Source organism: Protopterus annectens, chromosome 11.part0 (genome assembly GCF_019279795.1).
Source record: "Protopterus annectens isolate FY-2018-M chromosome 11.part0, PAN1.0, whole genome shotgun sequence".
Lineage (NCBI taxonomy): Eukaryota > Metazoa > Chordata > Ceratodontiformes > Protopteridae > Protopterus > Protopterus annectens.
Genome location: NC_056745.1, coordinates 42,828,947 through 42,846,638, shown reverse-complemented (window position 1 = coordinate 42,846,638; position 17,692 = coordinate 42,828,947).

Below are 17,692 nucleotides of genomic sequence, written 5' to 3'. Positions count from 1 at the left end.
GACAGGTTATACAAAAGCAACGGTAGATTTTCGTGTGATACAAAGGGAGTGGTGTATTGTGCCAAGTGCCAAGCCTGTAAAGCTTTCTACATCGGCAAGACCGAAAGAAAGCTAAGGCAACGCATCTATGAGCATATGTATGCCGTTGGTAAGAGGGATACAAAAAATGCATTGGTCAGGCACATTGGTGACTTCCCGGACCATTCCTTTAAGTTTTCAGTTTTAAAACACATTAGTACAGACATTAGAGGAGGGCCCTGGCAGATTAATTTGGAAATTGAAGAATTAAGATGGCAAATTTCCACTGCAGCATATTTGCCCCCAGGCTTGAATGAATTGGTTTTGATTAAATGCTTTTTAAAGTTTTTTTCTTTAAAATGATGAAATTGTAAAATTGAACATGTGAGTGTCCTTGGAGACTCACTTAGTAGGTAATACTGGTATATTTGTTTTAATAATTTTTATAAAAAGAATTTTTAAAATGCTTGATATAGGATTGGATCAATGATTGTTTTACATTTACAATTATATTTATAATTGTATTTAAAAGCATTAGGTAGGTTAGTATGGATTCTGTAACCTAAGGGTTCTTTAGTTTAACTATAAACAACTGTCTTTGGAAAGGCTTAAACAACTGAATCTTTTGCTTTAAAATTTGATTCCTAGCCTAATTAATTGGTTAATTGATATTTTATGTTTGTTTATAAGCACTTGAAAATGGATGTTTGTGGTCTGAAGAAGGAAAAGCACAGTCTATTTCCGAAAGCGCTTACAATAAACTGTTTTTTACATTGTTCTTGCTTGCCTTTGGTTCCTTTGTTTCTAAGTTTGTCTGTTTGCCTTTTGTGTGTCAAGGTTGTTAAAAAGAAGGTGGTGAAATTTATAACATATAAAATAAATATGCGAGGTTACCTTACTTGCTGTAGACTGGGCCCTTTTGCTTGATACCCAATAGGCTAAAGACTGACTCATGCTACTTTGATTGGCAGTAATGCTTTCAAATGAGCAAGCCTCTTGATTTTTAAAGTCTGTAAGACTTTGTCCCTGCAGAAGCTGACCAATCAAAATGCAGCCAGTGCCCCCGCAGAAACTGGCCAATTAAAATAAAGCTGTCCAAACCCTCATTGGAAACCAGATAGCTAGCATGGAAACCTCTGCTCTCACCAAAGGCTGGAACACTGTAGACCCATTTCTAGGAAGCTACTAAAGTCCTTGTAGTGTGATGAATCAGCAGGAAACCAGATGTACAAGGGCTTTGTTATAGGCCTTTTTGTTACTGGCTAAATTAAAACTTTTCCACCATGCTAATGACATTTTTATTTCTTCTAGTTTCAGTTTCTACTGGGTCATTGTTTTCATAGTCTCCAAACTTACTTAAGCACTAATATACCAATTTCCATCCTGTTATATAAATAACATTCATCTTCTTTATTTCATCAACCCCCTTACTTTTTCCTTCATTCAGTCTCAATCCTATTGTTTTAATACCAAAAACAAGAAACAAGTGAGCGACAAACACGGCAGAGAAAATCTCAGACTTTTATTAAGTAAAAATAAAAAAAGTGAGTGCTTTCACATGAATCAACCATGCTTCATCAGACGTAAAATAACTCCATACATCATTTTTAAATATAGTGCATCCAATCCTGAACAACTAACAATTAACACTCAGACTAAACTAATCACTCTAAAAACAAAATAAAAAAAAACAACCATCAATAACAACAAAATATACATCTATCTAACTTTATAAAAAATGGACTGTGTATAAGCCCAGCTCCAAATCCTAAAACATAAACAATATACATAATTAACTACAAAGCAAATGTTATACATACCTCTGAAACTTTTCCGTCTCACAAACATCAGTCCATTATACGGGCTTCTTTCATATGAAAACATTCTGCATAAAAACTCTAGTATAATTACGTAAAACTTTTGTAAAGATTATAATAATAACTTACCAAAACGATATGCTCCATTAAAACCAACTTCTGCATAAAAATATAGGTTCTCACAAGAACATACTCAGAACAGTTAATTTGCTAAGCAACCAACAAAAACAGTCACTCACTACCTAAACATTGGCAATTAAAATTATATGATATAAACCTATACCTAACAAACTAAAAATAAACATAAAAAACAATGAAACATAAATTAAAGCACAGTTAATGGACCAACTTTCTATCAGTTAAAAATAGCTTAAGGGAAACTGCTTCATTTAAGCCATGATACTTGTCCGCTTGGAGTGTAACAATCCACTTCTGTTCAACCTTCTCCGTATCGTTCCTGATGTCACCAAGCCTATCATTGGGATGGAGAACTTGAAGGGTCAAAAAACAAAGCTGTGATCATTCCCTACCTGCAATACATGTTTAGCCAATGCACTTCTCACATCCCCACTGTTAATGTAGTAAATGTGTTCCTTATTCCTCTCTCTGAAGACCTTGTTGGTCATTCCAACATAGAACTTAGGACATAAAACACATTTTAATAAATAAATACAATTCTGTGTAGAACAGTCAGCATAATGATGAAATATAAATTTTTCCTGTTGTAGGATGCTCAAATACATTGTCATTAGCAATGTACCTACAATAATTACAATGCATGCAACTATAAGTACCTTCCCTATCTTATTAAACCTTAACCCTAGTTGTACCTACTCTATGACATAGACCCTCTTTAAGGACATAACATTCTTACAACCTTGGGGTAGGGTCCTACAAGATTCCCAATGGTTTCATCCATTGCCAGGATGTGCCAGTTGCTGAATCTAGCTTTGTTTGTATATCCTGAGCACTAATCCAGGCCATTTTTTTTGGAGAAGGTTCCCCTGCACACTAGTGGTGGGTGTGTGCAGTTAGAACTTGTCTGATTGAAGACTGCTGGAACAGGGCTCAGTTTTGAGCTTTTTTACTGGTTAATTGGGTAATTTGTTTAAATCAGTTTGCTCATTTTCTATTGTTATATAAAAAATTGCACTTTATTCATTTGCTTTTACTGTATTTGTGTTTCTTCCTACTTTATTGCATTTATTCTGCTGCATTTATTACTGCTTGTTGGTAGCCTTTTTAAATTGTAACTGTTATTCTAAGCCTTTTGTTGAAGCACTTGGGCTTCAGACAAGTTGTTTTACATTAAGAAGGTTTGTGGTCTGCACTGTTGTGGCAGGACAAGTAGCTTACATCCTTCTAAGCTGGGAGTTGCTGATGAAAGGCTTAGTGTCTGTTATTCTAAAAGTGTATTAGTTCTGGTTTAAGCACTTGGGCTTCAGGCCAGTTATTTTACATTAAGAAGGTGTGGTCTGCACTCTTGTGGGAAGAGAGGGTAGATTCTGCCCTTCTGAGCTGGGAGTTTCTGGTTAAAGGTTTATCCTGCCTGCTTATTTGAACTGTTTCTTTCTGAAATTGGTAGGCCTTGTTTGCTGTAGCATAGTCTAAATTCAGATCTCCTGAATCTAGCTTTGTTTGTATAACTTCAACATTAATCCAGACCATCTTTTTTGGAGTAGGTTCCCCTGCACCCTGCTGGCAGGAGTGTGCAGTTAGAACCTGTCTGATCGAAGACTACAGGAATGGGGGCTCAGTTTTTAGCTTTTTATTGGTTAATTTGTTTAAATCAGTTTGTTCAATTGCTACTGTTACATTAAAAAAATGCACTTTATTCATCGCTGCTTAGCTAGGGTTAAACTATTCCTGGTGCCATAAAGTCTGCTCTTTAAATTTTCTCTTAGAACTATCCAGTTTTTTTAGTTTTATCACTCAAATCTGTTTCTTTGAGCTCAGCACTTGGTCAGAACTCATTGTAAGCACTAAATAAGCCACAAATTACTACAGCACTCAACTTTCCTGACTTGTCTAGAGGAAAGCAATTTTTAGTTCCTAATAAATAAGCACCTATCCAGGCATGTCTAAGGGTCAGCTCTCAGTGTTTTCTCCTGTCTACCTGATGAATCTGGGCATCTTGAGGCAATGCAGCAATTGCCTCATGTACACAGACAACCCTCCCCTCCTACCAGCTAACACTACAACCTGTGAGAGATGCACTTATATAGCCAAACTGGAAGCAAAGTTCTCTTCACCCAAGACTGGACTAAATAGTCAAGAGGAGAAGGTAAACACTTGCACCACACCACACACATCACATAGTCCCTCAAAACCTACACCACCAAAACACACACACAGCAACACAAAATACACACCTACATTTGCAGTGGTTCTCAATAAAAATCTGCTCAAGCAACAGAGACCTCCAAAGCAACCTCCACCCCCAACATAACCCAAATGACATGTAGCCCACAAACTCAGTGTGCCACTCAACCACAGCCCATAAGGCATAACAACATACCCACTACTCAAGTCATAGGTGACTCTATAGTCAAGCACATTGATGTTCCACTCACCAAGCTAAACAAGGAGAAAGTCACTGTCAGCTCCCTGTCGGGTGCCAGGATCCGCCACATAATGCACGCACTCAGGTCAATCCACAACAAGTACCAATATGACTCTGTCATTGTCCATGTTAGTGTGAATGACCTGCAATATATCTCCCTGGACTACATGTAAAGAGACATGGAGGAGCTCTCCGATCTTGTAGCCCAGGCAAGTATGACCCTAGCCCTGAGTAGCATTCTGCCATCACCCAGAATGATACCACAGTACAAGGACAAATGATTGACTTCAACAATTGGCTAAGCTTCTGGTGTCATTCTAAGGGGATCTAGTATCTGTCTTCCTGGGATGACATGATTGACAGACCACGATGCTTCGCCAGAGATGGCCTACACCTGTCACCCTTGGGATTCCGGATACTGGCTAAGGCTCTTGCCACCCCTATAGTGCCTTTTTTAGGCAAGGTTCAAATGACAAATTCACCACTGTAACAGGTACAAGCAAGCAAAATCGGAGGATAATGCTACTCAGTGCTAGAAGTCTAAACCTCAAAATGCATTCACTAGAGGCACTCCTTAAAATGGAGAACATCGACATCTGTGCAGTGACAGAGACCTGGTTCAAGGCTCCAGAGAGCACCTCTGCATTACCAGGCTATAATTCATACCACAGCTTTCGGCCACCTAACCTGGGCCGAAACACTAAAGGCAGAGAGAGGCGTGTCCATATTCATTAAGGATATCCACACCTCCAGGCAAGTTGCTCAGCATAATGTATCCGAGATTATCCAATTGCAACTAACTCTGGGCAAGACCGCAATCCAAATTGTAATTTGCTACAGATCCCCCACCATGCCCCCGGATTCCCACTCATTTTTGATGCACTGGAAAATATTAGGGTACAACCCAACACCCTAATAATGGGTGATTTCAACTACCTCACCATTAACTGGGAAAGCTACTTATGTACAAACTCCTTTTCTCAACGTTTTCTGGAATTCATAAATTTCAAAGTCTTGGATCAACTTTTCCACACCCCCACCAGCGGCAGCAATATCCTAGACCTGGTCATTACCAACATGAGTGACTGGTGTTCCATACCAGAGGTCAATTCCTCGTTGGTCAGATCTGACCACAAGCTAATCACCCTAGACATCCACATCCTGCCCCTACCCCTCATTAGGGAAACCACATTAAAAAATGTCCCCAAAGCAAACTTCACTCTTCTTAAGACATAAATGGCAAACTTCACGACATCCATGCAGACGGACAATAGAGGTACAACTGCTGAATGCTACACAAATGCACTTTCTAAGCACTTACATGAGTGTATGGATCATGCTATCCCTAACAGAATCAAGATGCTATCCTCCAACAAAAGGAAGCTAATCTGGTGGTCCCCTGCCATAAACAAACCCTACAACAGAAGAACGAAACTGTTGCAATCCCATGATTGGAGGAACTCCCTGGTCAGCCTCAGTAAGCAGCTGAGATCCCTCATAAAATCCTCCAAAGCTAGTTATGAAAACAAAATTGCCACTGATTCTAAAGACAACCACAAATCATTCTATAGCTATGTCAAGAATCTCAATGGCAACACTCAGATCTGCTCTGAGTTAGCATAATGACACTAAATATACAGAACCAACTGATATTGCCAACATCCTGGCAGATAGGTTCAGTGCTAACTTTACCCCCTCTCACCCCTTAAAGGGTCCATCTGTATACTGGAAGAATGCAAAATTCCTGTAATCATGGCTGCAAAGGTAAAAACCACACTCTTCAAAGCCAAGAACATAGGATTCATGGGACCTGACAACATCCCAGGCTGCGTTCTACACGAACTGCAGAATGAACTGACACCCCACTTAAGCACCATGTTCAATCATAGCCTCACCTCAGGCTTTGTGCCCACTGAATGGCGTACAGCGACGGTTATCCCACTCCACAAAGGGGGAGCCAGCATGGATCCCGGGAACTACCACCTCATTAGCCTGGTCTGCAAGGACATGGAATGTATCATCATGGAACTTGTAAACAAAGACATCGGTAATCTCCAAACACTGGACCCTACCCACTTTGGGTTTGTAAAAGGCAGATCATGTCTCCTAAATCTGATAGACTTCTTTGAAGCAGTCACCAAAGCCGCAGATGAGGGTAAGGTGGTTCACACAGCCTATGTAGATCTCGCCAAGGCTTTTTGACACCACCCCCCCACTCTGGAATTATAGATAAACTTACTAAAATAGGTATAAATCCCTATGTCACAAGATGGGTTGCCAACTGGCTCACTGACAGAACCCACACTGTGAAAGAAATGTCGGAAGCATTCAAACGAACAAGTTGTTACTCTGTTTATGAAGATTTTTTGGTTACAGAAAAAAGGGATTTGATATATAATGTTTCTGCTTTTGAGTTGACTGAGGAACAATTGAATGACTTGCAGAAAGATCTATAATATGTTCTGGCTATGTGCAGTATTTTTTGTGAGATTGTTTTAGATTTAAAGATGTTTTACAGGAAAATTATGTTCAATGCTTTATTTCCTTCTACTGATGTGTGCAGATTGTTTTTTTAAAGAGACTGAGTGTGTATACACCCAGCTTTCATCCACAGATTGAGGCTTTCATGAGAAGTTGTGAACATGATTTATTTCAGCTTTTTAATGACATTGGTACTATGAGCAAGAAAGGTTTTTATAATTGCTCACACAGAGAATGTGTAGCATTGAGAGAGCTTCAGCACAACACCACCATAACCATTTGTCCTGCTGACAAGGGTGCAGCTGCTGTTGTTTTGAATCGGACTGACTATGTAAGGAGTATGCTTGCATTGTTATCTGATACTTCTACATATAGCCAAATGACATTGCAGGATGTGCAGAAAGTTATAAATAATGTACATAATGAATTATTTGATAGTTTTTCATGCAGATATATTAGTAAAGAGTTACTTGATTATTTTATAGTGGAGACTGGTTGTTCCCCTTAAGGGTCTACCCAAGATACATAAGTTGATTGAGAACCCCCCTTTTACACTGATTGTAGCCAGTCAGGGTTGGCTCACTGAGCCTATGTCTATTTATTTAGAAAAAAGTTTATATCCATTATTGTTGAAGGCGTCCGCCATTTTAACTGATACTAGAGAGTTTTTGACAACTTTACTTCAAACACTGGAGGCCACTCTTTAAACAGCATGGATGTTTGCTTCCCTCTTTGGCTGCTTTCCTAATGATATTGGTGGAGTACGAGGGGGTTCTTATTGGAGAATAGTGACTCTTCTAGTCATGTTATACATACACTTTGTATGCTTATGGAATTCGTTTTAGTCAATAATATCTTCTTGTTTGATTGTAGATATTATATTCAGTTAGCCTGGGTGGCTATAGGTACCCCATGTGCCAGCTCGTATGCTAATGTGATTATGACACATTGGGAACAAAAGTTAGTTTTGGTTAATGATGGATATCAGAAACATGTCATCTATTACAAGAGGTTTGTAGATATTTTTATCTTGTGATGAGACCCTGTGGTGAAGCTGCAGCAGGTTGTTGAATATTTAGGGAATACTACATCCTTTCTTAAATTTACTTTACATATGTCCAAATATTTCATTGATTTCCTTGATGTGAGGTTGACACAGGGTCAGTGATACATTAGAAACCCAATTTTTAAGAAGGATTGTAAGAAGAATAGCTTTTAGCAAGGACGAGCATGCTTCCTAATTATATATTCGAAAATGTGTTGAGGGGATCAGCCTTGCGTCTTTCTAGGCTCACTAGCAATGATGCCAGCTTGTCAAACCAGGTACGTTATTTGAAAAAGGAATCTATTGGTAGGGGTTACACTGAGACTGAATGTGACATCCATTTTAAAGTGGTTGATTTAGAGAGGAAAAACAAGGGTAAACCATATTTTTCTAAAAGGAGTGAAGAATGCCCTACAAATCTGGATTCATCTCAATCTAAGTTTTGTAGGCTTTGTATTCCATTTACTTCTGATAATAAACATATTATGAATGTTACGTGGAATAACTGACACATCCTTACAGACGATGAAACCATTGTGAATCTTGTAGGACCTTACCCCAATGTCACTTATAAGAATGTTAAGTCCTTAAAGAGTTGGCTTTGTCATAGAGTAGGTACAATGAGGGTTAAGGATTCATTCAATAGGGAAGGTACGTATAGTTGCATGCATTGTAATTATTGTAGGTGCATTGCTAATGACAATGTATTTGAGCATCCTACAACAGGAAAAATTTATATTTCATCATTATACTGAATGTTCTACACAAAACATTGTTTATTTAGCAAAATGTATTTTATGTCCTAAATTCTATGTTGGAAAGACCAATAGGGTCTTTATAGAGAGGATTAGGGAACACATTTACTACATTAACAGTGAGGGTGTGAGAAATCTGCTGGCTAAATACGTATTGCAGGTAGGGAATGATCACAGCTTTGTTTTTTTGACCCTAGAAGTTCTCCATCCCAATGATAGGCTTGGTGACATCAGGAACAATACAGAGAAGGTTGAACAGAAGTGGATTGTTATACTTCAAGCAGACAAGTATTATGGCTTAAATGAAGCAGTTTCCATATTTAAGCTGTTTTTAAAAGATAGAAAGTTGGTCCATTAACTGGGCTTTAATTTATATGTTTCATAATTGATATTTATTTTTATTTTTAGTTTGTTAGGTATAGTTTTATATCATATATTATTTTATTGTTGATGTTTAGGTAGTGAGCGACTAACTGTTTTTGTTGGTTGCTTAGCAAATTAACTGTTCTGAGTATGTTCTCGTGAAAACCTACATTTCTGTATGGAAGTTGGTTTTAATGGATCATATGTTTTTGGTGAAGTATTATTATTATTATCTTTAGAAAAGGTTTTACTTAAGTATATTAGAATTTTTATGCAGAATGTTTTCATATGAAAGAAGGCCTGTATGATGGACTGATGTTTGTGAGACGGAAAGGTTTCAAAAACATGTATAACATTTGTTTTGTAGGAGCATAAATAACAAAACTCAGCACCTGTATGCCCTCTTAGTTGTTCATTCCCCAGATATATTATGTCTAACAAAACGTGGCTAAAGCCTGCCACCAAGGATCACGAGATTCCTCCACCGGGGTACAATATGTTTCAACTAGATCGTACCAACAGAAAGGGTGGTGGGGTAGCCATACTTTACAAGTCTACCCTATCTGTCATTATAGACTCCCAACAACCACCCCAGTTCAGTAATGCAGAAATCCTTATCTCAAAACTACAAATTAATAAAAACAAAAATGTAAACATTATGTGTGCCTACATTCCCCCAAGGTGGAATACAGAAACCTTAGATGACTTCTTAAATTTGGTTATCCAGTAACTACTCCCAAGAAACAATTGTTCTTGGGGATTTCAACATTGACTGGAACACTTGCTCTTGTGAAGCCCTCACAACCCACATAAACCTGTCTGGATTTTCTCAAATCATAACCTCCCCCACCAGGGCAAGAAAACCCAATAACAAGGAAAGTACCCTAGACTGGATACTCATCAATACCCATCTTCAATCCTATAAATCAGGCACTTTGCCTGATGATCCAAGTGACCACTGTCTCCACCTATGTAATCAAGCTCAAAGTAGACTGCTCCTACCAACCCACCTAAAGAACATTAAGAAACAAGAATTTTATTCTCACCAAGTTTCAAAATGAACTTAAGGCATGCAACTGGTCAGTACTAAAAAGTCTCCACCTAGATGAAGCAGTAGCATACTTTAACACCAAATTCCTTGCTATTCTTAACTCCCATGCTCCCAGCCGCTCTATTAGAACCAAAGTTAATATTGCACCATAGCTTTGTAAAGATACCAAAACCAAATTTCACTCAGAAACAAAGGATGGGCCACCTACCAAAAAACAAATGCCCCACTTGATCAACTAAGATTCAGACAGGTAAGGAATGACACCAAAAAATCCATAACCTTAGACAAAAAGAACTACTACTACCATCTACTGCAAAAACAACAAAACAAACCTCAAATGTTCTGGGCAGGAATAAACAAACTACTCCACCCAGGCCAAACCGCCACTACACCCCCCCCCCACCCCTCAGATTCCCAACAAAAATCCCCTGTAGACATTGCTAATAACTTCAACAGCTTCTTCACAGACACTATCCAGTATCTAACCAGCCAACTATAATTAAGTATAATTGCAAAGTACCTTGCTAAGGCAAGGGAAAACAGCTCCTGTCTTTTACAAATAAGGCACCAAACCAGGCAGGTCCAAGGGTCAGCTTACGGTGATGTCTCCTGTCCACCTGGTGAATCTGGGCATACTGGGGCAATGCAGCAATTGCCTCATGTACACAAACAACCCTCTCCTCCTACCAATCAGCACTACAACCTGTGAGACGTGCACTTACATAGCCAAACTGGAAGCAAAGCTCTCTCTACCCAAGATTGTGCTAGACAGTCAAGAGGAGAAGTTTAACACCCACACTACACCTGAAGCATCACATAGCCCTTCTAAACACGCACCACTAACACCCACGCATAGCAACATTAAATCTACATATCCGAAGGCCCTTAACTGTAGCCTGCCTCAGTAAAAAGGACCTCCGAAGCTGAAATGCAAACACCAATCACAACCAAAGTGTCACATAGCTCACAACACCAGTGTGCCACCCAGCAACAGCCCCTAAGGCAAGACAATGTACCTAACATTTTAGTCATAGGTGACTCTGTAGTCGGTCACACTGATGTCTCACACACCAGTCTGGACAAGGAGAAAATTACAGTCAGCTGCCTGTCGGGTCCAGGATCCGCCACATAACACATGCACTCTAGTCACTCCAAAATAAGTACAAATACGACTCTGTCATTGTCCATGTTGGAATGAATTACTTGAGACTTACCTCCCTGGACTACATGAAAAGAGACATGGAAGAGCTCTCGGATCATGTGGCCCAGGCAGGTATGACCCTAGCCCTGAGTAACATCCTGCCTTCGCCCAGAATGATACCACAATATAAGGACAAAATGATTGACTTCCACAATTGGCTAAGCTTCTGGTGTCATTCAAAGGGGATCCAGTATCTGTCTGCCTGGGACGAAATGATTGACAGGCCATGATGCTTTGCCAGAGATGGTCTGCACCTGTCGGCCCTGAGATTCAGGTTACTGGCTAAGGCTCTTGCCACCGCTATAATGCCTTTTTTAGGCAAAGTTCAAAGTACAAAACCACCACCATAACATGTACAAGCATGCAAATTCTGAAGGTAATGCTACTCAATCCTAGAAGTCTAAGCCTCAAAATGCTGTCTCTCGAGGCACTCCTAAAAATGGAGAACATCGATATCTGTGCAGTAACGGAGACCTGGTTCACGGCTCCAGAGAGCACCCCTGCAGTACCAGGCTACAACTCTTACCACACTTTTCAGCCATCAAACCAGGACCGAAACACTAAAGGTGGAGGAGTGTCCATATTCACACCCCCAGGCTAGTTGCCCAACACAATGCGTCTGAAATTCTCCAGGTGCAACTAACACTAGATAAGACTGCAATCCAAATTGTAGCTTGCTACAAATCCCCCACCATGCCCCACAATTTTCACGACAGCTTTCTAAACATACTGGAAAATATTAAGATACAACCAAACACCCTAATACTGGGTGATTTCAACTACCCTGCCATTAACTGGGAAAACTACTCGTGTACCAACACCTTTACCCAATGGTTCTTGGAATTCATAAATTCCAACGCCCTGGATCAACTAATCCATAGTCCCACCAGGGGCTCCAATATCCTAGACCTGGTCATTACCAACATGGGAAATCGATGCTCCACACCTATGGCCACCCCCTCATTGGTCAGGTCTGACCATAAGCTAATCACCTTTAACATCCACATTCCACCCCCACCCCCTAGTAAGGAAATCTCCATAAAAAAAATCTCCAAAGCCAACTTCATGCTACTCAAGTCAGAAGTGACAAACTTCATGACACCCAAGCAAATGGGAACTGAAAGTTCGACTACTGAATCCTACACTAAGGCACTGCACGAGCGCATCCACTCATGCATGAATTGTGCCATCCCAAATAGAACCAAGATGCTCTCCTCCAATAAAAGGAAGACAATCTGGTGATCCCCTGCCATAAACAAACTTTACAACAAAAGGAAGAAACCCAGCCACTGGGGATGCACAAGACAGTGCATTTTTTTGTGCCGGTCCCAAGCCCAGATAAATGGGGAGGGTTGCGTCAGGAAGGGCACCTGGCATAAAATTTTGCCACATCATATATGCAGAAAACTGTACAGAAATTCATACCAGATCGGTCAAGGCCCAGGTTAACAATGACCGCCACCAGTACTGTTGGCCAACAGGGTGCTGGCGGAAATTGGGCTACTGTTGGCTGAAAGAGGAGAAGAGGCGGAAGGCATGCCCGAAGGCAGGTAAAGGCTAGGACTGTGATAGTGAGGGTCATAACTTTGAATGTTGGCTGTATGACTGGTATAGGAAGGGAGCTAGCTGATATGATGAACTGAAGGGCGGTTGGTATATTGTGTGTGCAAGAGACCAGATGGAAGGGGAGCAAGGCTAGGTGTATCGGAGGCGGTTTCCAATTGTTTTATCATGGTTTGGATGGGAGGAGAAATGGCGTAGGCATTATCCTGAAGGAACAGTATGCTAAGAATGTTTTGGAGGTGAAAAGAGTGTCTGATAGAGTGATGTCTTATGAAGCTGGAAATTGATGGTGTAATGATGAATGTTCTTAGTGCATATGCTCCACAAGTTGGATGTGCGATGGATGAGAAAGAAAAAATTTGGAGTGAGTTGGATGCACCCAAGGGTGAGAGACTGATGACTGGAGCAGATTTCAATGGGCATGTTGGTGAAGGGAACAGAGGGGATGAGGAAGTGATGGGTAGGTATGGTGTTAAGCAAAGGAATGCAGAAGGTCAGATGGTAGTGGATTTTGCAAAAAGGATGGATATGGCTGTGATTAATACATATTTTAACAAGAGGAAGGAGCACAGGGTGACTTACAAGAGTGGAGAAAGATGCACACAGGTGGATTATATCTTGTGTAGAAGGGCCAATCTGAAGGAGATTGGAGACTGTTAAGTGGTGGCAGGGGGAAAGTGTAGTTAGACAGCATAGGATGGTGGTTTGTAGGATGACATTGGTGATCAAGAAGAGGAGGATGAGTGTGAGGGCAGCACCAAGGATCAAATGGTGGAAATTGAAAAAGGGTAATTGTGAGGTGATGTTCAGGGAAGAGTTAAGACAGGCACTGGGTGGCAGTGAAGAGTTACCAAATAGCTGGGTAACTACAGCAGAGCTAGTAAGAGAGATGGCTAGAAAGGTGCTTGGTGTGACATCTGGAAAGAGGAAGGAGGACAAGGAGACCTGGTGGTGCAATGAAGAAGTACAGGAGAGTATACAGAGAAAGAGGTTGCCGAAGAAGAAGTGGGATTGTCAAAAAGATGAAGAAAGTAGACAAGAGTATAAGGAGATGAGGTGCATGGCAAAGAGAGAGGTGGCGAAGGCTAAGGATAAGGTGTATGAAGAGTTGTATAAAAGGCTGGACACTAAGGAGGGAGAAAATTACCTGTACCAATTGGCTAGACAGAGGGACCGAGCTAGTAAAGATGTGCAGCAGGTAAGGGTGATAAAGGATAATGAGGAAAACGTACTCACAAATGAGGAGAGTGCGTTGAGCAGATGGAAAGAGTACTTTGAGGGGTTGATGAATGAAGAGAATGAGAGGGAGAGAAGGTTGGATGATGTGCAGATAGTGAATCATGAAGTGCAGTGGATTAGCAAGGAGGAAGTAAGGATAGCTATGAAGAGGATGATGAACGGAAAGGCTGTTGGTCCAGATGACATACCTGTGGCAGCATGGAGGTGTTTAGGTGAAATGGCAGTGGAGTTGTAAACTAGATTGTTTAATGAAATCTTGGAAAGTGAGACGAAGCCTGAGGAATGGAGAAAAAGTGTTTTGGTACCGATTTTTAAGAATAAGGGTGATTTGCAGAGCTGTAGTAACTACAGAAGGATTAAACTCATCAGTCACAGCATGAAGTTATGGGAAAGAATAGTGGAAGCTAGGTTAAGAAGGGGAGGTGATGATTAATGATCAGCAGTATGGTTTCATGCCAGGAAATAGCACTGCAGATGCAATGTTTGTTCTGAGAGTGTTGATGGAGAAGTACAGAGAAGGTCAGAAGGAGTTGCATTGTGTCTTTGTGGATTTAGAGAAAGCATATGACAGGGTGCCTAGAGAGGAGTTGTGGTATTGTATGAGGAAGTCGGGAGTGTCAGAGAAGTATGTAAGAGTGGTACAGGATATGTACGAGGGTAGTGTGACAGTGGTGAAGTCTGCGGTGGGAGTGACGGATGCGTTTAAGGTGGAGGTGGGATTACATCAAGGATCAGCTCTGAGCCCTTTCTTATTTGCAATGGTGATGGACAGGTTGACAGACAAGATCAGACAGGAGTCCCTGTGGACTATGATGTTTGCAGATGACATTGTGATTTGTAGTGAGAGTAGGGAACAGGAGGAGGAGACCCTGGAGAGGTGGAGATATGCTCTAGAGAGAAGAGGAATGAAGGTCAGCAGGACAAAGACAGAATATATGTGTGTGAATGAGAGGGAGGACAGAGGAATGGTGAGGATGCAGGGAGTAGAGGTGGCAAAGGTGAATGAGTTTACTTGGGATCAACAGTTCAGAGTAATGGTGAGTGTGGAAGAGAGGGGAAGAAGAGAGTACAGGCAGGATGGAGTGGGTAGAGAAGAGTGTCAGGAGTGATTTGTGACAGATGAGTACCAGTAAGAGTGAAAGAGAAGGTCTACAAGAGGGTAGTGAGACCAGCTATGTTATACGAGTTGGAGACAGTGTCATTGACAAAATGGCAGGAGTCAGAGCTTGATGTGGCAGAGTTGAAGATGTTAAGATTTGCACAAAGTGTGACGAGGATGGACAGGATTAGGAATAAGTATATTAGAGGGTCAGCCCAGTTGGAAGGTTTGGAGACAAAGCCAGAGAGGCAAGATTACGTTGGTTTGGACATGTGCTGAGGAGGGATGCAGAGTATATTGGGAGAAAGATGATAAGGATGAAGCTGCCAGTTAACAGGAAAAGAGGAAGGCCTAAGATAAAGTTTATGGATGCGGTGAGAGAGGACATGCCAGCGATTGGTGTGACAGAGCAAGATGCAGAGGACAGGAAGAAATGGAAACAGTTGATCTGCTGTGGCGACCCCTAACGGGAGCAGCCGAAAGGACAACAAAAGGAAGAAACTGTTGCAGAAAAGAGGAAAATCCCAGGATGCAAAAAACTCCCTTACCAGCCTCAGTAAGAAGCTGAGATTCCTCATTAAATCTTCCAAAGCAAGTTACGAAAGTAAAATTGCCAAAGATTCTAAAGACAACCAGAAGGCTTTCTATAACTGTGTCAAGAATCTAAATGGCAATGCTCAGATCTGCTCTGAGCTACAACAGAAGGACATTAAATATACTGATCCCAAGGATATTGCCAATATCCTGGCAGATGAATTCAGTGCCAAACTTCACCCCCTAAACAGCCATCTCAATACTGGAAGATTGACAAATTCCGGTAATAACGGCCACACAGGTAAAAAAACACATTTTCCAAAGCTAAGAATACAGCATCCATGGGACTAGATGATATCCCAGGCTGTGTACTACATGAACTACAAAATTAACTGGCACCTCACCTAAGTGTCATGTTTAATCATAGCCTCACCTTAGGCTTCGTGCCCATTGAATGGCGCACAGTTACAGTTATCCCACTCCACAAGGGGGGATCCACCTTGGATCATGGGAACTACCGCCCCATCAGTCTGACAAGCCTGATCTGCAAGGCCATGGAACATATTATCATGGAACTTATAAACAAAGACACTGGCAACCTTCAAACACTGGACCCCACCCAGTTTGGGTTTGTGAAGGGCCAATCGTGTTTCCTGAACCTGATTGACTTCTTCGAATCAGTCTCCAGAGCCATGGATGAGTGTAAGGCGGTCCACACAGCCTATCTAAACTTTGCCAAGGCCTTTGACACCATCCCCCACTCTGGAATCATAGATAGACTTACTAAGCTGGACATTAATCCCTACATCACTCGATGGGTTGCCAACTGGCTTACTGACAGAGCCCACACTGTAAAAGTAGCCGACTCCAAATCCAGCTCCAGACAAGTGGAGTACCACAAGGGTCAGTCCTGAGACCACTCTTGTTTAGCATCTACTTCTCTGAAGTACAGGCCAATACTAAGGAACTCTGGCTAACAAAGTTCACAGATGAGTGCAAACTGGGAGCTATTATTGAATCCTCAAATGATGTGGATATTCTACAAAAGGGCCTTACCAAAACAGATGCTTGCTGCCAGAGCCATGGGCTCAAGCTTAATGCAAAGAAATGTATAGTTATCCCCTTTGGGAAAAACCATGAACCCATGAATTACCACATAGGTGGCAGTACACTAAACACCGAAAGTGTGATGAGAGACTTAGAGACACAGGTGGACAGTGTTCTCACCTTCGATAACCACATCGCCACAACAGTCAGGAAATACTTCTATGTGGCACACCTCATCACTAAGGGCTTTTCATCCAGAAAAAAGGAGGTCATTGTCCCCACTGTACTCATCCCTCATTAGACCCATTATATAGTACAACGCCCCATTTGGTGCGTACCTCACAAGACATCTGCAACAGCTGGAAAGGCCACAGAAATACCTCACTAAAATAATCACAGGCCTAAAGCAGATGCTCTATGCTGACCATCTAAAAAAAACTCCAGCTATACTCTGTGGCATATTGTCTACTCAGAGGTGATCTCTGCTTAACATACAAGGCCATGTCAAACCCTGAGCTGTTGGACATGCTCCACTTAAAGAAATCCCAATCCCTCAGAGCCACACACTCCAGAGATCTAAACTTTGTCATCACAATGAACAAAACATGATGGAGGGATAGGTTCCTGGACCCAGAGACTCCCCAGACTGGAATAGACTGCCCATACATATCAAGCAGAGCACCTCCTTGGCCCTCTTCAAAAGGAACATTAACAATTGGATAGGAAATAGGAAATTCATCTTGGGGATCACGTCAGTCACCCTTCTAGACAGGGGTCCAGAGAAGTAATTATTGTAGGAAGAAATATCCAGGGGATTGTTATGGCTAGGCTTGTATAGGCCCTATGGGCAATAGTCTAGAACCAACCTATGAACCTATATAAAGCAGAATCTGCAGCAGTTTTCTGAGAGAATTTT